Below are 25,702 nucleotides of genomic sequence, written 5' to 3'. Positions count from 1 at the left end.
GCAACAGTTCAGAGATCGACGATAACGTGGTTCGTTGATATCAAACAACAGCGGTCAACCTTTTGAAACACGTCCGCTCTCTTTGTCCCTCCCCCTCCCTCTCTCTCTCTCTCTCTCTCTGTCTCTCTCCATTCTCCTCTCTGCTTTGTTTTCTCGTGAATTAAACGCGCCTCTTGCGTTTTAGCTGCCGCGCGTCGCTTCACTTGCCTATTCAGCGAGTTATGGGTGATTATATTTACGTATGAGCATGGAATAAACGAATGATAACTGTGACATTGCGGTGGATGAAATATCCGATTAATACGAGGAATCGACGTGTTATTTGTCGCTGTAATTTCGCATTGCACACGCAACTTTACGGATTATTTGTTTATCGCACTGTTAGGATCTCGCGATTATGTAATGTGTGACACGTCGGGATTTTTATATCTGTGCTAAATCCAAAAGTGGAATAAACACGAATAAACACGATTCTCAAATTTAAATCTATGAAATGCGGTTATACATATCGATTGAATCTGCGTTTTTATTTTTATGTTACGAATTATATTGCTACAATATTGAGAATGGTTAAATTGTATTCAGAAAAAAATTAAATGATACAATAATTTTACAACGAATGTTTTCTAGTTACTTCGATAATTATCGTTTAAGTAAGGATTATTAAAAAACAATTAATATAACGATTAATGACTATAACAACGAGTAGTCTTTTTTTTAATTTTCTCTTTTTTTAATAACATTTTTTATGTTCGTATTTTTTTTCTCGCTTTCTGAAAGTTAATTAAGTTAAGATTCTTACTATTATCAGTACTTTGTATCCAGCTTAACAAATATATAATTTTATCTACTTGAACAAATATATAATTTTAACTGTGAGATAAATTAAACATTTACATTGTGAACTTCACGCGATTAAACTATCTTAGACTTAAAATAACATTAAACAATATTCGTGAATGGTTGCGCTCGAGTGAAACATCATAATACATTCAGAAACACAGTCTTGCCTAAGTTCTACGGCAAGCGGAAAACACAGGTAAATCTTGCAGCACGGGAAGGAAAGAATGCATTACACCGCTTGTCGTCCTGGTATACCGTACTCAGTTTTCATGACACCCGTTGTTTTAAAACTAGGACTATATAAATATGCAATAAACATACAACTCTATCCAGGTCATATTTACATATTGTAGAAGATATCTGCGTAAAGTTAAGAAACAACAATATTCTGTACGGTAAAATTGCATAAAGAAAACGTATCTTTTTATCTGAGCATTGCGCTTATAGTGCGACCATTCGTTGAATAAAATAGTGATAAATGTTTCGCGCACATGTATCGGAAAGATCAACAAACTTCGACATACATCCCTTGAAAGGGGCATTCGCACGTGATCGTGAATGAATAGTAATCCGCGAGTTCGACGAGAGGATCTTTTCACGAACACGCTCGCGCCGAAATCGAACGTGTATGTACATATATTTTTTTTTTATCGCGGCCAGTTCCCGGCGCGAAGCATTTTTCGACCGAGCAGCCAAGTTTGTGGGTTTGCGCTTTTGTCCGCGGTAGCGCGCGAACCGTAGTCCAATCCCCCAACGTCCATCCCCCGTCCAAAAAAAGGCCAGAAAGTTCACCGGCAGGTGGCACGAAAAAATGGGCCGAAAAGGTTTGAATTGCGATGCGGCGAACGCTACGCTTCACGAGCAAGCGGGCTGAAAGCGCATCCCTTTCCCTCCTCTTTCGTATCCATTCTAGCCTCTGTACCACCTACTCTACAATCGTCCTACAACCTCTGTCGCCCTCTCTCCCTTTCTGATGCTCTACCCTTTTTCCGCGTTCTCTTTCTTCCCTCGTCGGCGAAATTAATTTTACTGGCGGCGCCGCGATAACTCACGGTTACATGTCAACGCTTTGACGCACATAAAAATCTCGTTGCGGTCGACCCTGCATGCGTGTGCATACGACTTGCATGCGGCGACGGCTTGCCCGTTGCAACAGTCTACGAATACGCGGCTTGGAAAAAGATACGTTTCCGCGGCGCGGTACGTGGGAGCAGCGGAGGAAATACGTGCCGCAATATAATGCGGAATTACAGCCGCGCACGTCTTGCCGTAGAGCAGCGGAGAACGGCGGAATGCGGCCGGCGACATAAAATGCCCCTAATTTCCCTGAAAAAAGATTATTTATCTCCGGTATGCTGCGGCTCACTTATCCGGATGATCCAATTCCGCGCGCATGCCCGGAGTCAAGCGGTAATATTCATGTCGGAAATCTCGGCGAGAATATTACGAGTTATAAGTTTTATCTTCGTCTACTGTACGCCTTCTTTTCTCTTAATCTCTAATAATAATACCTTAATTATCGCGACAATCGCGTCGTATTATACGATAATTATATGATTCTGTAGCGCTTGTGAGATTACATAGAGCCGCATTGCGTTACGGAGATTTAGGTGATACCGGCGGTGTGCAAGGAAGTATAATTAAGATGATCGTTCGAAGCAAATGGGATCTGTCATAATACTAAATTGATTCTCAGGCGGCTTATTTTGAGGTCAGAAGCCATTTGTAAATCCTATTAACTACATCTACTACGAGGACAATGCATCGGTGAATCGTGCAATTAATTCATTGCTTCAATTACATTCCTTGTTACATGCAGTCTTGACATGCCGCTTAACTTTCTGAATTCATTTAACGCACCAGCACGCATCAATGTATTATACGCACGAATATAGGCAATATCTCAGAGATTTAATTGATGATTATTGAAACCACATGAGCAAGCGAGGAAACAGCTTTCCCCTTATGCTATTTGCGTCTTAAAAAAGGTCTCAAGAAAATTATATCAAGATACGCAACAGAAAAAGATAATTTCTTATTTTGAATATTATATTTCTGATAATGTGTAAATTAATTAACGCAACGTTCGACGTTCCTCGATGTTTCACATTAAATGTGTTATCAACACTAACGCGCATCGATAAAATATGTGTTAATGTAAAGCGGAAATTTTTAATAACGTGAATTTCGCGTTTAATCACAGGATTAATTGCATTTCCGTGATTACATGTCACATAATTCGGCTCTCTTGCGTTCTCTTAAAAAGCCTACCCAGCTTTGACCAGCGTGGCGAAACGACTCTACCCAATTATCTAATTCGATAATGCGACACAGGCCCGTTATAACGTAACGTTAAAACATAGAGCTGCGTTGGGCTTTTCTCGTACGTCTCTCTCGGTTTCCCGCGCCACGGTGAGAAATTCAAAATCCGTGTTCACGGCGATAAATCCTTCTGCTCGTGAATCAACGTTTCCCTCTGGCTCGTTCCAGTTCGTTCATCCGGTGGTGGTTGTGTGGCCCGTGCTGTTTGCACATAAAGAGGGCAAAGGGCGAGAGAGAATGGGGACAACGGAAGAACGTAGGAATGTAACGTATCCAAAGAGATGGAGAAATGTGAAAATATGTTGCCTTCTTGAATGCGGTAACGGGCGCGTACGGAAATAGGCATTAAAAGTGAGTTAAAACGTTAATGTAATGGGGATACGTACATCCTAAATTTGCCTGACAACGCAATACGTAACGTATTCGATTTAAAAATCCGCGACTTTCTGTAAATAACATTTTACATAACGTTTGTTCGATTACTCATTCATAACGGCAGAGAAAACTGTCTAACGTTACATCACTGACGTTGACATCGAGATAATCGTACCTAATTTATTGATCAAACGTAGTTAATCAAACGTCTGTCGAGCCTGCCGACTCGAATGCTGTCTTTGCGATGTCTGTTGCTCTCGATACGCGCTCATTGATTGTATACGTGTATCACAAGCTATAAGAGCTTTCACTTGCAATCAGAACGGGAGAGAATCGACTGAGAGAGAGTCAATCGAGAGAGCCACGTCGAGGTGCTTTTGTTTAGCGTGGGTGGATGCGTACATCCAATGACCCGGAACTCTCCCCCGCTTTCCCGTGACCAGGCAAATCTCTCTCTCTCTCTCTCTCTCTCTCTCTCTCTCTCTCTCTCTCTCTCTCTCTCTCTCTCTCTCTTCTTTCGTATCTGGTTCCGGTCCGTTCTTCTGCGATGCGACATTCATAGGTGCTCGCAGACCCGGCTACACGCGTTGCATTTACCGTACTTACTTATCTCGTTAGAGCCACGTCGGCGCCCTCCTACGCCGACCAGTGTCGCGAATCCCGGACCTAGCAATCTCCCTTCGATACGTACGGTCTCCTATTGTCCTCCTGCCTTTCTCGTAACTTCATAAGAAATTCCTAACGGCAGACTCGTGAGACTCTCGAAAAAATGTGCGGTTGAAGTCGCATGGACAATGCTGTGCGACCGCGCGCTCAGCTTGTTAATAATAACTACCGGCGTAATTGGACTCTTTGGGATTTAAGTCGAGGGTTTTTAAGAGTGCTTTAACTAACGGGTTACGCTCGTAATTATTTAGCCGCGACAAATTGCGTTCTCTTTTGCTGTCGTTACACCGCTTGAATAAACTCTACAACCATGTTGGTAAAATATTGTGGATGTATGAGAAATTATCAAATAAGATTATATTCTTTTCAAAATTATGAAAAACAGAGTGTTCCAGTATTCTTATTAATGTCTGTAATTTAGAACTTGACTTTACTAATTCATAGGTACTTGACTAAGCTGCTAAAAAATAAAAATATGCTGATTCAAACTTGTCTGAGCATGTCACCTTCTTTGATCCGATAGCGGAATCGACAGGCGACGCTGTCAGGCAGGCCTTTAGAGCATGTTACGATGTGCGTTCCTCATCGTTCACCGTGGAGGGTGCATAGATATTAGGAATTAAAAGCGACATTTGCATGCAGACGGTTTCGAATATCATCTTGACACACTGCTTTCCCAGCTAATTCCTGCTTCGTCTGGTGGAACATTTTGTAAGTTCGACACTTCCGAAGTTCGAGATTGCTAGGGGGCAGGTTGTACACATTCCTACGAGCATCCACCTCTCACGATCTTGCAAATCTTGAAACTCTATTTGGCATAAAACACGTGCGACAGTTAACGTGCGTTGAGATTCTGCATTACCCCGCGGCGTCCCGCTGTATTGTATAACTTCACTGAAACTTGGTGCCTGAGACAGGGAGAGGGCTCGGGGGCAAAGTGCAACGCGTGGTACGCGGCGAGGATTTAAAGGACAATAGAAAGTTTGGCTGCTTTATTCCTAAATGTAAAAACGGCATTTTTAGATGATGCTTCCATATTGATTCTTTCGCAAGCCCGTATTTTTCTTTTAGAAATACTGTCTCTTGAGTTATATTCTCGTAATCAAACTTAAATCAAGTTGGTCCAAGTTACGTTATTAAGGACAACGAGATCTAATAACATGTCCTTTAGTGTACTCCTTATTCGCCGTAACGAGAGATTAATGACGTGGCATTTCAGTTACTGCCAATTTTATCAGTGGCACAAAGCATGTAATTACTCGTATTTCCCTAATTCCGCGGTCTGTGTAAACCAGAGTATATTGAATGTCTGCACAGATATCCAACTCCGATAATGAGGAATAGTTAGCGTCGTAACGGTGAAATAGCGTGCCCTATCGATCAAGCCGATCCGGTGTAGGCAATGATGGAATACTGTTTCGACAGCAATGTGAGGGTATCTCGAAATATTAAGTTAACGTAATTATCCGATATTTTACAGTCTTCAGTAAGTAAGCCGCGTGAATAACTCAAACGGTCCTTACCACTCTCTACTCCAAGTTGCTTACGTCGTCATTTGTCTTGTCTTTCGACAGCTTTACTGCTTTTGTGGCGTACACTCGGAGGCCGTTCTTTAAGAAGGTGGTACCAGCTTAAGCATCTATCGAATGGATGGCCGTAATGCCGCGCATATTGCGTATAAAGCAGCACTCACGACGGCACATTCCGAACGTGTTCCTTCCCTCTCACGTATAGAGATACGTGCCCGTAGTTTACGCCTACGTAGTTCAACATACCCAGTGCTCTCGCGAAACTAGTCGTGAAAATCCATTCTAACGAAGTCGCCATTGAAACTGATAAGTATTCGTATTTCAGGTCACCGCCGCAAAAGTCGTGCCGGATATCGTGTCACTTTTTTTATTTTTTTTTCTATCGCCATCCAACGTCTCAAGTCGCAACACGATCTCACAACCTCCATTATGCGATTGTATTACTCCGTAATATAGGATAGAATTTTACGTAACATTATATTAACCTTTTTCCGAATGAATTATACTTATCGCTTGATAATACACAACGTTTCGAATACATATTTTATTGCGTAATTTTTGTTTTTAAAATGCGCATTAGTTTCCCAACAATTTAAATCCTGCGGTTGTATTGAAACATTTTAGCATAAAAAAAGTATTGCGTATAAAGAAAATTGAAATAAAGAATAATTACATTAATGATAATTACATTATCATTAAAAAATATAAAATACGTTTTTAAAGCATGATAATCATTTTTATATATTCAAATAATTTTTCTCATGTGATCTCATCGAATGCTATTCTTATGTTTGTAAGAGCGAGTCTCAGACGTCTGGAACACATAAATTTCAATTTTGTAGGGAATGTTACGAGACAGAATTATGTCCTGAAGTGTTCTTCCATCTATTAGCAGGAAAAAAAATGGAAAAGATTTTAAAATTGCCTTGCAGATTGGATGATTCACCACGACCAGACACACTCCGCAAATTAATACGAACGTACTAATTAAACCTCGTCCATCGTAAATTTAAAATATCTTGAAGGAGGAGTTGTTAATTGACGTGAATCGGCCACGAGCTGTGCGAGTATTCCTAAAACGTACGAGGGTCGTTTTATAATTAGCCGCTCGCTTTATCCAATTTACTCCAACTTTCGTGATCGCATTCCTCATCTACCTACATCAAGTGTAAAAATAACTCTCATGTTATTCCGCTTATCTCGAAATTCCAACTCTCAATTTATCGAGGATTACTTTGCTCATAAAATGAAACGCATTGACGGTAGAAATTTGGAATCATTTACATCGTACGAATTAAACGTTTCAAGTAAATTGCGCCTTCCGACACGGTGAGATTAACGATGCCGTTGTTTCATTACATGACACCTGGTATAAGAGAATGAGTTCCGCGCTGCGAGTAAAGAGTTCAATCGTAGTACCGGGCAGGTGTGTTTTCCAGTGGAGCCCGTCGTAGCGAGTTGAAGAGGCAAAGAGCGGGAACACGTAGGTGACCTTTGAACCCGGTGGACTCCCTGCTATTTCTCCGTTCCTTTCCTCGGACCCGCGGTATACACGTTTCGCGTTGGCCAACCCTTTCATACCATTCGTCTTCCTACTGAAGTCACCACCACCACCACCACCATCACCACTCGGTTACCTACATGCCGTCGCATCTCTGCAACATCCTCTCGATTGATTTTCTTTTATAGGAGATTCGCGATTGTACGAAGGGCACACGGCGCAACGGGAATAACGAAAACTCGATAATCGCGTCAGCATCTTGGAGGACTATAAATCTCTCGCTTCATTAAAACTCGCGTTGTACTTGTTGCCTGTGTTTCCGGTCGATTCGTATCGAGGATGTTTTCATTAATAACTGAGTCAACTGTCGTAGTACGCATAATGTATCTATTTTATGTTTCGAAGGGCAAAATAACAATCTCATATTTCCTTCATGAATATATCTTTAATCTTGATTTTATTATTATTAATTGACGATTAATTCGCCGCGCGTATTGCTCGAAGCAATAATTGATAGCGGCACGATGTCTCTGTAATCGAGCGACTCGTTTCTCCTCGGTACATTATGACCTCAAAAACGTCGATCCCGGGTACGCGGTCCATGAAACACAATGGCCGGCTCAATGACTGTATTTATGGCTGTTCTCATTTGTTCTCTTTTTCCTCTCTTTCTTCGCTACGTACGTAAATCTGCGCGAGTACCTACACGGGGCAGGCGCGTTTAATCGTGTTAGTAAGATACGGTCTTGAACGCATTTATACGCGCGTCTGCGTGTCCGTATACGCATGCGTAAACACCGAGCAACGTATACACATACGCACGCATATACATCAGGGTCAAGACACTTGGGGTTTCTTCGCGAGAAACAGCGTTCGGTTACTGTGAACGTGGGGTACTGTTAATGCAACCTCACGATCGCAAGATCGCGATGAGGTACGAGGAGTCTGGAACCGAAGAGGCTCCTCGACGTGGTGCGCCGTCACGAGTTTCTCCTTAAATCGAGTATTCCTCAAGTTGCTTATATTCAACCGATTGTTAAACAATCGACTCTCGTGCAGTCTTATCGATAGTGCACCTGAGCGAACCGGTTTTGCAACCGTGCGGCATTGAATAAAAACGCGTGAACAAAACGATATTGTCGCCACTTTGTCGTAAAATATGTTTGTCAAATACATGTTCAAAGTAAACATGTCAAAATTATTTCCAAGCTACAAAGTTATCAAACGAAGAAATCGTTTAATTCGTATACATGTCAAATAAAATTTTCTGATATCAGCGTACACGTATTTTATACGCGCTATCTCCACGGTGGACTTCTTCTTTAATCCCCTCTTCTTTAAGCATCCCTCCTCTCTTTTACCGTGGGCGATCGATTGACTCGCGCAAGTAATACGGAAGCGTACCCCGGCGGTAACTTCTTTTACGGTAGCTTCGCGAATGAGAAACGTGGTCGCTGATAAACAAATAAAGCTTTCTCGTTCGCCGTTCAGAACCGCTATTGGTATTTCGCTACTTCGCACAAATGAGGAAACTGAGTCAGTACGTAAGCAAACGAATGGCAATTTACACTGTAGTTACCTAATGACCCGTAACTTTGTCCTGTATTTCTGTTAGAGTGTTTCTTTACCATGATTATATCTTATGGCATGTAAGTCGACGATAGATCTAACATCAGTCTTGTGTTCGTGATTATCGTGAAAGGTCCCTGAGTGAAGACATAGTAAATAAAGCTTCGACGATACGCACCATCGATTTATGTGCGAGCTCTACATTACAGGTAGGTATATACATTCTCCGACGTGGAGAATGCTTTCTATGTTTTACGACACTCTGCGCTTATCAACAAATAGGTCGCGTATGCATTAACAATCGGAAGCCAGTTGAAAGTTACTTTATGGCTTTACGTTGCGGAGATTGTGTCAAGATATGATCGGAATGTGTTCCAGTATGCGCGATACAATGCGGAAAGCCGATTTCGAAGAAGCTGTATCTAAGGAAGACTCAGAGGAGATTTAGACGTATAAATCCTAGCGTTCTGATTCTCTCGTACGTCACTGGAAGACGCTGCTTTCAATTAAAGACAGAATCTTCGAGAGAACGCCGTTCTCTTCGGTCCTAGAAACAGATTAGAGGAGAGTGTAACTTCGGGTTATAGGATCGAAAGATCCTCTTCCTTTTGAGCTCCGCTTGTCTCCTTCGTGGAACAGAGAGAACCAGTCTTTGGTCTTTGGCTCGAGTTGCCTGGTACCCTTTCCCCCCAGCGAATTACCGCTAATCTCCTGCGTCCTCTTCTCTCTGTCCATCTCTCTTTCTCTTTCTCCCTCTATCTTTCCACTCCTCTCGACTCTTTCGTCGTTACGTCTCTCACTCTATTTTCTCTCACGGATCTTCCTCCTCAGGTTCCTATACCTGTCTCGATATCCCCCTCTCCCACGTGCTCTCATCCTCGACGTGGTTCAAGTGGCGTCTAAGCGCACTACTGGAAGCAGCCGAAGAGGCTCGTTCCTCTCGCTCACCAGTCCCTCTTCGCACATCTATTCCTCTCTGCCCTCACGGCTCTTCCTCTGTATCAGTCTCTCTGTTCTTCCTCCATCGCTTCCTCGATCTTCTCCTTTAGTCTAGAGGCGGACTTGACGTTTAGCCTCGAGCACTCGCCACTTTAAAATTCCTCCTAATCTCAGTAACCGACGTCGTGTTCCACGTAAGCCATCTCTTTACCTCTCCCGTTTTCGTTCCTCCAGAGTACTCCTCTTCGTCGTTACGAGCATCGTGCTCTCTCTCTCTCTCTTTTTCGTGTGCCGTCTACCATCCACGTTGAGCGTTAATGACGACGATAAAAAGATTAACGGGGATTGCCCGCAGTGGATTTGAGCCTATGGGCGCCTACGGGGGCATTCCGACCCGACGAGAATTAGGCGGGTGGAAGAGAATGGCGCCGTGCTGGAAGAGCGCCCGCCGGCTCCGTCGAGGTGAAATACATACACGACGGTGTTCAGCGTGTGTACCTCGTTTAGCGCTTGGAACGCGGGGTGGAGGAATGCGGTACGGATTTTTGGGCGCATACATGTCGAGCGCGCGCGAGTGCGGAGAGGAATTATTTTCCGGCAGTAAAATTAGTAGCTCACGCACGACAGACATATACGTATGAGCGTTGTACATCATATTCATGATATCACTTAATGTGTGTTGATGTACCAATTTTAGACCTCTGCAAACGCTGTATTTTCGGGAAACAGGTTTCGTTAGCCGACTCTCGCGCCCCCCGCTGCATTTCGAACGATAGAATTTGCATGCGTCGCGCAAAATTTAAGCGAGCGACATTGGAGAAAAAGTATGAATAATACAATCACCTCATTCCCCGCATTAAATGTTTTTCCACGTCGGCTCGCCGAGCGGCAAAAACAACGCGGGCGCGTAATTGTAACGCAATTGCTTCGTGACCGCCCGATCGATCGACGAGAAAATTTATCGGTCGCGCTACGCACAAATTGCAACTTTCAACTTATGTAAAATAATCCAGTGACAAAAACGCTGGCCCCATCCGTCGCGTCGCTCTCTCGTTTAGCTGCTTGTTTAGTAGCTCCGCTCTTTGTTTATCTGGGGAGTCGTGGTGCTAGCGCGTCGTTGAAAAAATAATCGATTGCACGTTAATTGCAACGTTGGTTGGTACAGGCGAATAATATCACCTAGCTAGACACCAAGCACGAATTATATGTAAATAACAAATGACCAAGCATTTCGCTGACCGGATGATAAACGCCCGGCGCGAGCGAGCGGCGCGGCGAGTGGCGGCCCGACGAGCGTTTTCCAATTAATGGATTTCCGGCTTTATCTGGCTAGTGGCTAGTAGGCGTCGTCCGTGTGCGGCCAGCGAGGCGCGAATTTATTCACAGGTAAGTGCATCGTTGCGCAGGTGCGACGATGCGAGGGATAAATCTCGTTTTCGACGGTGGAGCGCGCATGACACCACGATGACGCGTTGAGCCGCGAGCGCGGTTTCGATGATTTTTATTCGTCCCGGCTTCCGGACGCATACCCTCGCAAATCCCGTTCAAATCCCGCAAAATTGGCGTCCGCCCATTCAAACGCGCATATAATAAATTATGAAAATAAACATAGCGACTTCCGATTAAATTATTTAAACGTTCTGTGTCATTTCTATTATATATACAAATTGTGTGACACGGGGCATGACAGTATTAAACGTGCAGATAATAAAGAGGGAAAACATAATATTTTCCATCAAGGGCCGTTTGAATTTCCAATGCAAACCAGATTGAAAGGTAAACGTACGTCCCAGAATTGATATTCACGGCGAATGAATATTCCATTCGCAACAGTATCTTCTTTACAATTGGATTTACTTTTTTTAATTGATTCGTTATTTCTTTCTATATTTATCGAACAGTGCAATAGAGTTTACCATTTATCATTACTGGCGAACGAATTGGATGGTAACGTTGTAGTTCAACCGGCCTGCTGGGAAATCTCTCGCACTCTCAATTGCAAGATACAGCCCTGAATGTATACAGCAGCGCGTTAATTCAATTGCCCTGGTTACGACCGATCAGTACAGAGATGTATGTATGTAATTATTAAATTGTAAAACACTACGTTACTTTGTTTTTTTTGGACCTAGTTTTTTGGACGTGTGCTTTAATATATCATGCACTTTTTAAATAATTCATTCGCTATATGAGATATAATACTCACCTGGATGATATTTAATTTTTCTTCTTTATTACGCCTCGAATACTGTATCGATCACTATAACATTCGATTTCGTATTATGCGCCCTGAGTTGAGAAAACCTTACGAAATAAAAGCAGCTTTTTCGTCTCATCCTTGCTTTAGCTTCTTTTATGCATGTAAGTGTCACATGTTTGCATGCATTTTTAACTATGTACGACAAATATATTACGGTTCTTTCAGAAACCGTAGGCATGACAAATATTCTAACGTTACAACACGTGCGTTACAATTTACAATATAATATAGAAGCAAAATTTAAAAAAAAATGATTGGTACATCAGTACAATATGTTGATTAAAACGGTGACAGCATCTGTGACATTGCTCCTATAGGAACATTGCGGAACATTCCGATATTCGCGGCGCCTCCGCAATGGCATCCACATTGTACAATGGCACCTACATGTCAACGTCTGCTAATGTCAGTCGCCGCCACCGCAATGTGCGGTATTGCGTCGGGGCTTCCCAGCTTAGAATTACAAACAAACGCGATTACGCTGTTCCCTTACAGGGTATAGGGTCCACGTGTCACACTACCCAATGGTAACTCGCTAGATCGATCGATCATTGGAACGAGGCCGTTGGCCTCGCGAACTCTGTTCTCTGATTTTTAAGCCCCTTGGACTAGCAAGTTATATAATTCTGTTCCAATAGTAAAATTTATAGCAAAATTTACTCTACAATGGGAGAGAGAGAGTAAAAAGGCCAAAAGAGCGCTGTAATGACGTTCTATGCATTTGTTCTATTTTTGTTCACATATTACCTTTCCGAGTTTGAAATTTAAATATATGTAAATTTTTCGCAAATGTTGCAGTTTTAATATAACCTCGAAGAAACATAATGATAATGTTAGAAAATATGGCAAGATTAATATTGAAAGCGTGATGGATGTTACGGTCAGTAAGAGTAAATTTATTTATATTTTGCTATAACTTTGATTCAGTGCTTGTTGCATTTTCAAGTATCATTATGATCAAATATACCAAACCACATTTCGCAATCGAGCCTTCTAATTATTGTCGGCTGTAGAATGCGATCCGCGCCTTAGAGTAGACAGTTTGAATTAATCGACAAATTACCCATAGCCGATAACTTTATGGACCGGCATGGACGAGAATAACACTTAAGTGTCGCAATTATAGAGAATCTATTCCGGGATATAACGCGATACGATCGCCTCCGGAACGCTTCATCCATTTAATTAAGGGTCGTCAATGAGTTTACAATTTCGCCATGATCATTACTCCGACTCCGAGAGCGACCGCGAGGGGCCTTTTACGACCAGTAATTTGCAAGCTCTGTTCCACCGATACACATATCGCTCGCTATTATATTTACGTCACGAGTGCCGTATTCGCGGCGTTTCTCCATTTACTTGTCGCGATCTTCTTTTCTACCGCAATCTCGATGTCATTGCCGTGTCGCCGATCGTTTGGTTTGCACTTATCGGTTTCGCCGACTGCGTTCATTGCGCGAGCGACATCGTATCGTTAAAGTGGTTGCCTTCGAGAGACGATATCGATAAAGACAATGTTCGTAAGTACGGGAAGAAATAACGGCATGGACCGCAGATAGAAACCGCGGCGCAACAGGCTCTATTAGTCGTTTTATTGGCTACAATTTTCTGCATATATTTCCGTTCTAAACGACAATGAGGAACGACCAGATAAATCAGATTTCATATGCTCGATCTTGCGCGCGTGTCTTTCACGAAGCATGTAAAGGGATTTTCCGTTCTATAAACGGAGAAAAATGGGATCGAGATTTACTACATTAAGGTTTCAAGTACAGTTATTAAAATACAGGATCTTTCGAGGATGCACTATAATTATATTGCGAGTGATTATTTCTTACGTTAAAAAGATTGCGTAATAATAGGCGAATAAGCAGTAAACGTAAAAGAGCAAGTACAAATGTTCTATCCTTAGGGCATAAGATTGCTCACTTGATTTTGCTTCTTTATTAACCAAAATAGAACGCAAGCTTTCACAACGAAGAGTCATACAAAGCAATATGCTGGCAAAGACAGAAGAGGCGCAAATGCGCGACGTTTGAATCACGAATTCACGCGGCCGAAATAATATTGCGCCGGCAGTATATATCTCGAATCCCACCTACGACACACGGGGGGCACCTGACGTACGCCACTTCTGCGAGTTTGCAGTGTTTGCGGGTGTTACGCCCGGCCGTGTTTTGACGGGCCATATATTTTTCCGGTCTTTCGGGAGCACGGCCAAGTGTTTAGAACAGAACGTCTAAGTATAGAGCCCCCTTTCGGTTTTCCGCAGGATCGCAGTTGTAGGCAAGATGAAGCACTCGAGGCAACGAGAATGTCACGCGGGACTAGCAATTTAGCCGTGGCCTCTAAGTTCCAGGCAAGACGCACGACGCGTATCGCCTCGCGGATGATGAACCGCCGATGCGAGATAATTTCGGAATAAATTAGCGAGGACGTGAGCATGCAAAATGCAAGATGCTCGCGTACGAGCGTCGCAGCATCGCTTTCGAGAAGCAGACAAGCCAGCTTGTCGCATTTCTTAAATAGCTTCGTGAGTTGCGACTGACGGGGAAATGGAGACGAGGCTTATCGATCCCGTAACAGGTAATGATATGGCTCCGCGAATACATAATACGAGAGAAAAGCACTTTTATATATTACGCGTTTACGTTTTGACATTCTTTTCATTCAAAATCTGGCATAATGAATATAATGGAAAAATATTTATAGCAAATTGTGCATACATCAGCGTATAAAATGTAAAAATGACTTTACGAAATATTTTTCTGCGTAAAATAAATCTTTCTCATAAAACGCATTTTGCTCGCAACCTTCATCAAATTGTAACTGTACTTAAAATACGATTTCTACGTTGTTGATGGGGTTTCGCTGACTCAAACGGCAAACGCAATTTTTTTTCTAACTCAATTCAATCGCAAGCATAATCTATTCGTAGCATATGATAGATAATAATTTGAAAGAGTAACTTAATCACAAAGACGGATTTGCGCGATTTTCCTACAAAATGGAGTTTACCGTGATGTACGTAATTTATCCTGTGACATAGACGACCCTGCGGGAGGCCCGGGTTCCAGTCTCACGCTTCCAAAGCGATATGTCCGTTAAATGTGTTTACGGCATGAAGGACAGCGATTCGGTTACCTATGAAGTGCAGTTCGACGGACAATTATCCGCGCTTGTCTCTCCTGTCTGCCTCATCACCCATTCGGATCGGTCCGATCTGTCCACGCTTTGGTTTCACGAAACAGAAAATCCAGTCGCGCCGCTGACGATTATTAACGTGAGTTTCTGTTCTACGTTTAACGGTCCGCGTATTTGAGCACGAGGCTGCTTTCATCGATAGTTAAAATGCCGATGATTAATTGCCGCTTGTTATTGCGATTTACTGAATCGTTGGATGTTTGGAATCACGCGAGCCCCCTGAAAGCGGTTTATAATGGGCGACGGCTGATAAATTACTTTCCGCCGCGTAAGCGTTGCAGATCCGTCGTCGTTTGTCGTTAATCGAAAATCTTGCTTCGTTTTAGCCGATCGCTAAAACGTGAAATTTGCTCGCGCGCGCGAGTAGCTTTCACCTACGTACCGCATAAAAATTCTCCTCTTCAGATTTTGATAGCGATTCGCTGCCTTTGCAATGTTGAAGGTAGCCAATCAGTCTTGATATTCGACGAAGTGTGCGCGAGCTTGCAGAGCTTCTCACGGCGGCGCGGCGTCAGCATTTTCTCTATGTGGATGCAAGTGATATTTGTAGGATCGATGATCCATTTTTTAAGGTAGACGTATCACGAGTTTCGTGTTTCCTATATCGTGTTATGTAATTGTATAATGAATTACGCGATAATGATATTGTAAATATTTAATATCATTGCGTTAGATGTAACGGATAACGACAAAAATATTAGTTTAATAAACCTACCGTTTATGGGCGCGATCGTTCACAGGGTCAATCTCATTCGCGATAACGCGCCGCGCACATAAATTGCATATCAGCCGCATAGTCTTCGTTCCGCTTACGCGAGTGCATGTGCACGCGCTCGTTCGACTGCGGTTAACGCGTTTAGTTCCAACAAAATGTAGCTGCCGGCTCGAGGTGGTGCGTTTCACAAGGGAGAAAAAAAAAACAAGCGATGCGTTTCATTTGCATTTGCTTCGCAGTAAAACCACGGCGGCCTTAATTAAGCACCGTTCCGAGAGTGCCGACCGGGCGATGAAGACACGCTTACACATCCGTTATCTTTTCGAGAGCCTCCTCCACCCACGCGGAGCGATGGCGCATAACTCGTCTATTGTTCCCGCGAGGATAAACGGGCCATTATCATTATTCATAAACGACGTGAGCTTGTTCGGTTAACGCGAGGCGGCGCGGCGCGGGGCGTCGCGGGACGATGGTGGAAACGGTGCGGCGTGTACGCGCGCTGGTAAACCGTGCAGCCGCGTTGTTTTCGCGGCACGGAAGCACCGCGATTCAGCCTGTGATCCTCCGGGAAGCTTCGCGTTCACACCGTTTCGCTTTACGCCTCTCTCTCTCTCTCTCTCTCTCTCTCTTGGGCTCTTGATATGTTACCGTGGCTAGAGCGAAATCCGGCCAAGCACGCGACGTGCCTCGGCAAATCGAGAAATGACTTCGTCTTCGTCATACGCGAAGATCCTCACAAGAACGAACGGCCTTGCGCGGATTTACTGGAGCAAACCGCCTCAGGATACCTGGATTTCATCCCGCGCGCGCACACAACCCTGATGTATATAAATAATAAAGATTTATCACGAGTTGAAACGCGTCTACTTGCCGTGTATCTCGAGGCCGGCTTAGGTAGCAATCATTTCTTTTTGCTCCTCGCGGAGCGCTGGAAATGCGCTCGCGTTTAGTTAATCGTCGCTTTACGCGAAAGCGGAGAACTGCGTGTGCAGGTGTATTCGGGTATTCTGTGCCCGTGCAAGTTACGACATGTATAAAAATTTTAACGAAGCTGTGCGAGCAAAACGAAATGCTTCAAAAATTTATGCGTTTTCTTCAGATTATGGCATTATAGTTCCTTCGTCTTGTAACCAAAAAGTTTTATACGCGGTCGTGGAAATTTGTATTTTCAGGAATACAGAGGCGAGCACAGTGAGATCCCAGCGAAACTTGCTCGTTGCTTGTTTCTCTACTTAGAAAGCTCCGCAGATGATACGCTACACGTATGTGGGTTAAAGAGAGTTCGGTCGAAACTTTCGCGATATAAGCTGGGTCGGGTGAAAAGCGCTTTACGAGGGCTGCGGAGTTTCTCCTTGAGCCGGTTGATTTGACGAAACTCGTTGCGGCAGGTCGAAATGTCGATTTTCGTAAGCAAAGCGAGAAAACTTTAAAGAACTTTGTTCCTCACCCTGCAGTTAGAATTAAGTTTGAATTAAGATGTTGTCTCTCGAGTGTCAAAAATTATCTAAAATTAAGTTTTCAAAACTTACTCTAAAATTCTAAAAAAAAAAAGATACAGATAAATTACGAAAGCTTATAATTTCTTAATTTAACTTTAAATTAATTTTGCTCTGACATTTTTTTAAATGCTCAAGAGTGTAAAGCACGAGAAGCCCGTTAGTATATAGCTGTCTTAGCATTGAATGTAACAATGCAATAGGACATTAATTAAATGACGATGGTAGCTCGTAAGATAGCATGACGAATGGCCGTCCCCTTTTCTTTTCTAGAGCATAGTGGACCAATCTAGAATAGAGGCACTTTATCGCTACGCTCGTACTTTAATACGCCTTTATTCCCGTTTCTCGACCGTGAAACGTCCGGGAGGAAGATCCACGCCCGAGATCGCGGTACGAACGATTTGCCGGGGCCGTTCCGTGTAACCGCAACATAAATGAGCGTTGTTGCTCGAGTGCGGTTAACGTGCGGCCGCTTTAAACACACGCGGCTACACGCGGGAAAAAGTCATCGGATTTACTGCGACTCTGGCAAAATCCACGGCAATGCAATGCAACCTTATGACGCCGTTGTCGCCTTCTTTCTCGCTCTTCGCAATTTGTTTCTCTTTTTTTATGTGTATGGCATTAACGTGCCGTAATGCCACACGCACATGCAAGCGAGCTGTAGCGTTCTATAATCGGCGGTAACGACCGCACTGAATATTACAAAATTCTTGCGATTAAATGTTAAATTAATAGATAATTTCTTTTGACGGCATCATTAAGGTTCTTATCGAAATGAGCAATTTAGAAATAATGGTCTAAGAAGTCCATTACGTTAGATTACTTATCAGCGCTTAGATTTTACAAATAATATGATGTTTCTACACATATTATTAAAATTCTATAACTTGTAATGAGATGTATCAAGTGTTTTTAAGTTACAAATAGTTTAATTAATATAGAATCTAATTTCTTAAATAAAAGCTTCTTATTTACACTTTTTTTTTTTAAATTGATAACTTAAAAAATCTTTTTCTAAATATAATCATTATATTTGAACGAAATTGAATACTTTGGAAAAATTTTTCTTTCAAAAAATTCCATTTTAAATTAAGAATATCCGTTCATAAAAGATAATCTGAATATATATTCTGCATTATATAGATTTCATAATTATTCTATAATTAATTCTTTTGGAATCCTATTAAATAGCATGTGTTAATCATAAAAGTCGCATTTCTTACCTAATTGAATATTGCGATTATGATAATCCGCGCATGCACCGCGGCTATAATACTTTTTATGCTTTTTCGCTCGTTCGAGTTGAAAGTCGAATAACAGTAATACGCGGGCCAATATCAGATAAATTTAATGCGATGTTTTATAGCCGATCCGGCTGTGCGATGTTCTCGCAGAAACTGTTAAGCGCAGCCGTGTCTTTCGACGGGAACGTAATTTAAACGGGTGGGTGATCGTGCCGAGCGATCCGAGCGAGTGTAAGCTTTTCACCTCGCCGAACGCATATTACCGGGACACATGGAGCGACGATGGTGATGCAATTAGGAATGTCGAGTAAATGGGATAAGATCGGTCGTTCCTAGAAACGTCCGCCACCTCGACCGGACGCTATCTTTATTTGCAGTTTGGACACACCTTCGCGATATCTAAAGGGACTTGCGCAATGAGAGCGAGATTGAATCACGGAATCAGACACGTACGACGCGCGCGTCTTTTCCACGGCGCGCACGCTTCTCATAAACGTACGGTGCGATAACAGATAACGGAATTGACATAACCGTAGTATATATTCGCAGTTCATTTGCCGAGTGATACGTATCTCCAGACCGGATCGCTGAAACCCGCGCGAGGAATTGCGGCGATCCAACTAGAATTTTGTCCTTCCATTTTAATCCGCTTGTAGCTGCCTCATTGCGCTGCTGTAAAAGAGCGATCGTTTTGTTTCAATTTGTTGCTACATTGCGCTACGGAAACGCTTTCCTAATTGTGTTTGTGGTGTTGAGTTACTATTGCTCCTGTTAACTGTCGCGCGATTTTAACATCCATGTTATTTATTTTGAAAGAGAGAGAGAGAGAGAGAGAAAGAGAGAGAGAGAGAAGTAATCCTAAACTTAACAATATAGTACATAAAATAAACTTTTTTTACTTAAACATACTTGATTTCTTATTTAGATGTACAAAAAATTATTTGTAAATTTATAAAATTTAATTACATTTAAATTACGCATTTGCATTTATTATTTATTTATATTTATTATATTCAGATAATATTATATTTAAATTAGTTTTGTGAAATATCGATTCTCTAATTAAATTGGAAATTTTAATTGACATGTTCAATAACGATTAATGTTATTTATTGTAACGGATGAAAGAGTATGATAATCGCTACTTTATTGAAAATGTCAACATGACAATTTATTTTGTAGATACAAAAAGCATAAGCGACCGTTATTGCGGTAGGTGATATTTACGGAAGTTAAGCTAATGATGCGATCGCTCTACAATTTCGTATGGAATCAATACGTTCAATGTACACCTGATTCCTCTGGCGGTGCAACGTCAGTTATCCTAGATTCCGGTTGATTGAAAATCGAATCAACATTGTGAGTTATTTAGTGGAAGCCGCAATGACAAATGAGACGACTTTTGCAACTTCGTATAATCTTATCTCGCAGTATCAGGGCATAATTTACCTCGCACAAATGAGTTGTTAATAACTAATAGAAGTAAACGGAATCAACGAAGCGCTACCAGACACGCGACATGTAAATCATCGGCCATTCATACAAACACGAATCCTCATTCTCGAACTTCGAATTACCTCTTTGTCGCGGAGACTTTGAAACTGGACGTAATCTCCTATTGCATCACGCCACTATTTCCGGTGTTTAACGACTCGATCGTACATTTTAAATCGTAACGAGGCACCCGGCCGATCCGCTCACTCGCGATAATCCGGCTTTTAACCGGCCGTGAGTTTAATCGGTTCGTCTTATTTGTTGTTTCTCTTTTCCTCGTTTTGCGGTTGATCGCTGATCGTATTCACAATCGCCAACGTGCTTCGTTATCGATCCCTCTCGATCGCGCGCCGCGCCGATCACGAGAGAGAGCGGTACCGTGTCCCGTTTCACTGCGACGGACATTTCATTATCTAAAGCGCTCGCATATCGCGTAATTACAAGAATAAACGATCGCCGACTCGTCATACGCACCGATGAAATTCCAGCGATAACGAGTCGACCAGTGTCGCGCGATCCATCGGATATCGAAATCGCGAGCGTCGACCGATTGGAAAGCACGCCCGTCGTTTAACCGGATTATTCACGCTCCGCCAATGAAAAGGGTCCAATGAAATTGCGATAAAGCCGAAATTGTGAGCCTCGCGGGGTCGATGGGTCGACGGGGCTTCGGAGGAGGGGGGGTTAGCAGCGTTCGTGCCACCGTTCTACAACAAGGGTGCAGGGGGTTGCAGGGTAGGGTGCAGGTTACCCTGGCGAATAGGGGAGAGGGAGGGACTGATCAAGCCCGCCGGCAAATATCGCCGGACGACTTTCATTTTCAGCGTACTAATTATTCAGCTAGGCACGACGTGCGTTCGTTCGTTCATTCGTTCGTTCGTTTGTTTCTGCCGCTTTTGCAAATAGAAGCGCGAAGCGAAAATGCGCGCATTCGGCCTCGACGGGAAATCGCAGGAGCACCTAAACGAAATATACCCGTAAAAAGCGGGTATTCGTGATTAATGAGCATTATCTCCGAGAATGTCGACGGCGACCGTCACGAGTGCGTGATTAAGCGTCGCCTATTATTTTTAAGCGCTGTCATTGAGACAGTGAGAACCCGCGCGAGTTCTTGGGATCGGCAAAGAAGCTGGCGTGTTCGTGCGCAGGAGCGCACTTTTTGTTCGAGGTGCATTTCTAGTAAAAGTCTTACTTTTCTTTCCTTCATAATATTATATGTACACACAAGCTCTAGAACATTTACACATGTTCCGAATTATATGGCTTTAATTTATATTCATGTCTGGGAGAAAAAAAATGTTTTGTAAAAAATTTGGACTTCTAAAATTCAAAATACGTCCAACTGAATCATATACTAAGAGATCATGTACAGTTTGACTGATTATGTTATGCGATTGCCAATATTCAACTTGTAATTTTCAGCTTTCAACCGATGCAGGTCATTAAACGTTCATCCACCGATTTCCGGTATCGTTTTAGTGACGTCAATTAGGGAGCACACGTTAATTACTAATCGATCCGTAACGATCGAAATATATCTAATTAGCGGCCGTTAAATCGCTCGCTGATCCATACCCAGCTGAATATGCGTTCCCAGCAAAAAGCTACTGCGATGTTAAAAGTGCCCTTTCGAAAAACCAAACGAGATTTGCTTAATTAAATCGACGGAGATGAAAATCCGCGCGTCCCGCTCTGTCGCGCAAGGCCGCCGTACGAAATTGCAATCGGGCGAGGAAAGGGGCTGGATTAATGGCCTTGACGATGATATGGTTCCACCAATGACGGGAGTACGGTTAAAAGCGATCATTTCACCGTAATGCCGTAACGTCCTCTCGTTATTATTAATTGGCGGCTGGCAATCCGGCGTTTCGTGTCAGCGAACCGTACACTGGATTGTCGCCGATATTCTGTTCGTCTGATCGAAACCGGATATCTAATTAAATTACAATAATATATCTTGAAGTGTGCCGCCATGCGAAGCTTCCTAGAAAACATTATCGAAAGACTTAATGAAACAATATTACATCTGTAAAGTATATGTTATAATAATTCAAGGAACGAATGAATATCGATTAATGCCACATTATGATAACATTGCTATTTTCGCTAACGGTTAACAGCTGGTAACAAGTAGAATGCGGATATGGCGAACGAAATAGTAAACGCAATTAAAAGGAAACACGCGGTACGCCCGTTGCTCGCAGCACCGAAACAATCGCAATAATTTCATTAAGCTATCAGGCCAGACGTCTACCGTTTTATCATACCGCCGTATATACATCGGTAGAGCGTATGTATGTAAAGATACGGACCTTCACATCCATTTCTCGCAGGTACATATCCGTAGGTAGAAATAAAAATCAGATTACACGGCGCGCTGTCGGCGCCACGTTTGGCTCATTAAATTCATATAATTCATTAGGCTTCCCATCGGTGTGTAGCATCGTGCTGCGAAATGGAGGCTTCGCGAGCGCGTACGCATATTTTAGCACCTCTTGGGAGTCGAGCTAGAACGATTCGAGATACTCAACACGGTTGTGAGTGGGACTACCGCTTGCTCTCGCAGCTGGGATATCTCTAATTATCAGGTATAATCAGTTTTCCGCCCGCTTTTTCTCCGGCTGAGCGAGAAATTTAATATGAATTTAATGAAAAATCCACGACTCCGGAAATGTGATCCTTTCATTGTTTTCCCGGGCGCAAGCTAATTTTTCAAAGATTTTTATTTGTTGCGCGGGGTTGAAAGATAAAAATTGAGCTAATATAAATGCACACGCGAGAAAGAGGAACGCACGACGAAAAACGTGATTGCTGAAAACCGAAAAAATTTTCGTAGATATAAAAATCCGAACGATGCACAATAACAAAAAATACTTCAGAGGGGAAAAAGGTTAATATTTAATAATACGTGATATTACTTAATCTTATTCAATTTAGAATTGTGTTATAACTGAAAATTAATTCGGCGCGCAGTTCATTGAACTTGAGGAAAGTACATAAAATCACACAAACAATACAAGCATGAAGACTTAGCTGTAACCGTAGAAGGCATTCTTGTTCAATGTATTGATACAGCAACGGTCAAAATATCTCTCTCTACTACTTTAAAAAATACTAAAATAAAATTTAAAATTCCAAATAAGAAATTGAGAAATTTAAAATGGATGAATTTATTCTGCTTTTGTCCTAATAGAAATATCTCATTTTTTTTTCAATAATAGATTACATGGAATATAAAAGAATACACGATTATTTTAATATTCTATTAATTAACTACATTAAAGATTTTCAAGCGCTCATTAACATCCAGACATACCGATATGTTAGATAATAATAAATTAAATAATACTAATTTATTCCTTGATAACATTCTCTTTATAAAAATTTGTAGTCATAGAAAATAGAAAGATCTCGAGTCGCAAATAAATAGTTGTAGCGTTGGTCATGCAGTCACGTCACACTTCGGGTTCGCCGGCGGCACGAAATTTCAGTTCGTCGTCGTAGTCGCGCCCACCACGAAGTGGCGGGACGCGATAATTGCTAGGCGCGTTGCCAATTCGCTGCGGCGCTGTTAATTGATTCCCCGGGAAATGGCCGTGGAGCGACGACTTGCCGACGACGATTTTGCACGTCCGCTGTTGGCAGATTATCATCGACGGGCTTTACGCGGAAGGGTAGCGCAAAATCTAGCGTTACCGGAATAGCTCATCCCACCCTGACGCAACCCCACGTCCCGTGAGTGCTCGCAAATACGCATGCTTCGTGCCTATTAAGAGACGGCATGTAGAACATTTACTGCAATTATTATTGGTATATTTAGTTACGTCGTGAATTTATTGCAGACTCAGTCTTTCTAAGCACTTAGCGTAATTTCATCTATTATACAAGCAGTAAATATTATAGTTTGAAGCTATGAGCCAACGTGCTGTCTCTATTCGACTTGTTATTACGGGATCCTTCAGTGTACGCGACGTGGCATAGTGCAAATGTCCTGATTTGAAATCGATTTTCCTCCACGGAACTTTCTTGCGTGGATGAGGGGATGATCTGGGTCTTATAATGTCCCCGGAGACCACCGAGATAAGGGGAACGTATACAACGTCAACTTTCCACGGGTGATGGGACGGAATGTCATCGATTGGGCGCTTGCAAGAACTGTGTTGGGAAAGTAACGACTTGCGTATTATTTATTTAGTGGGAGATGCCAACAAAGAGCTAATAATTTTTGTTACGTTCACGTATAACAGGGAGAAAAAGGCAAAAGTAAAATAGTAAAGAATCCCCAATGGAATAAAAACGTGCCATTTCTGTATCGTTTCCATAAGAAATAAAATTTCAGCAAAATGGAGTTTATATACATATAAATGAGTTATTTAATAAAAGATTTTCTCTTACAGTCACACACAGAAATAAAAACCTTTAAAATCCGAATTTTCACTCGTGTGATTGATTGCTTTTGTTCTTCAAAAATTGCACGTTAAAAAATACGATAACAATAAAAGTTATTTCAATATATTTCACGAAACTATTTGGGGCGAAATATATCATATTTCTCGTAAATATATCAGAACATGGCAACGCCATAATATTTTTAACACGATCTGTGTTCAGAGCTTATATGGGACATGGAAAACATAATGCAAGAATATAATACGCCCTTGATGGCTTATGTGCTGAGTTTGCTACAAAACCTCATTTGAAAGTTTGATTAAAATTTCAACAGGTCGACCATGTAACAGACAAACTCATCGAACTCGGCAGAGTTTTGTGGACTGACTGCAACAATTTTTAAAATCTGATAAGCATCCCATTTTCTGCAACGCATAAACTTCCCACTCTGCATAACCAGAAAATGAAGTCCGCTACTACAAAATTACTATTGAATTTATGGACGTTCTGTGCCAATTAAAGGTACATTAATATGCTTTATATAAATTAATATAAAATTCATATTCTATATTTCATATAAAACGTTATCACATATGTTATTACCGGACAGTATAATATATAGAGATATATTATATATAAGATGAAAAATATACCAATAGAGAGAGACATATTATTTTTTGAATGTAATAAAATTTTGTTGAAAAAATGTTGGATAGAATGAGCTTTAATAAAATTTAATAAACGTCATCCCATTTCATCAAAACTGGCGCGCTGGGTTGTATTTTAAAAATTTTTTCAAAATTTTAAAAAGTATTTTTTCCTAATACTAAGTATCTATTCTCTACAATACATTTAATAATGAATAATTATATTAAGAATATTTCTTATTAATTTAATGTGCACCAGAGCTTCCGCTGCAGGGGGTAACGAGAAACTTTGTTTTAGTTAATAAATCATTTTAAATCAAATATATGAATTTTTCTGCGCAAAAAAAATGTAACGAAGAAACGCAACGATCTCTGTTTTTCTTCCTTCCTTTGTGCATAAAGAGAATAAAATACGAATAAAATACTTTACTTCCGTTTTTTCATAGAAGACGCCTAGAGCATGGTCATAAATTTTAGAACATAGACAGAGTCTATAAATATTT

The 25,702-nt window shown here is 41.8% G+C and overlaps 1 protein-coding gene across 2 annotated transcripts in view; it reads left to right on the top strand.

Annotated features, from left to right (window-relative positions):
- LOC105194510 (protein slit) overlaps nucleotides 1-25,702 on the top strand; it is a 327,037-nt gene that overhangs the window by 88,570 nt on the left and 212,765 nt on the right. The gene's annotated exons all lie outside the window — the stretch shown is intronic.

This window comes from Solenopsis invicta, chromosome 16 (assembly GCF_016802725.1).
Source record: "Solenopsis invicta isolate M01_SB chromosome 16, UNIL_Sinv_3.0, whole genome shotgun sequence".
NCBI classification, from domain to species: domain Eukaryota; kingdom Metazoa; phylum Arthropoda; class Insecta; order Hymenoptera; family Formicidae; genus Solenopsis; species Solenopsis invicta.
Note: the sequence above shows the minus strand (reverse complement) of the source record. Positions and strands in the feature narration are given on the sequence as shown.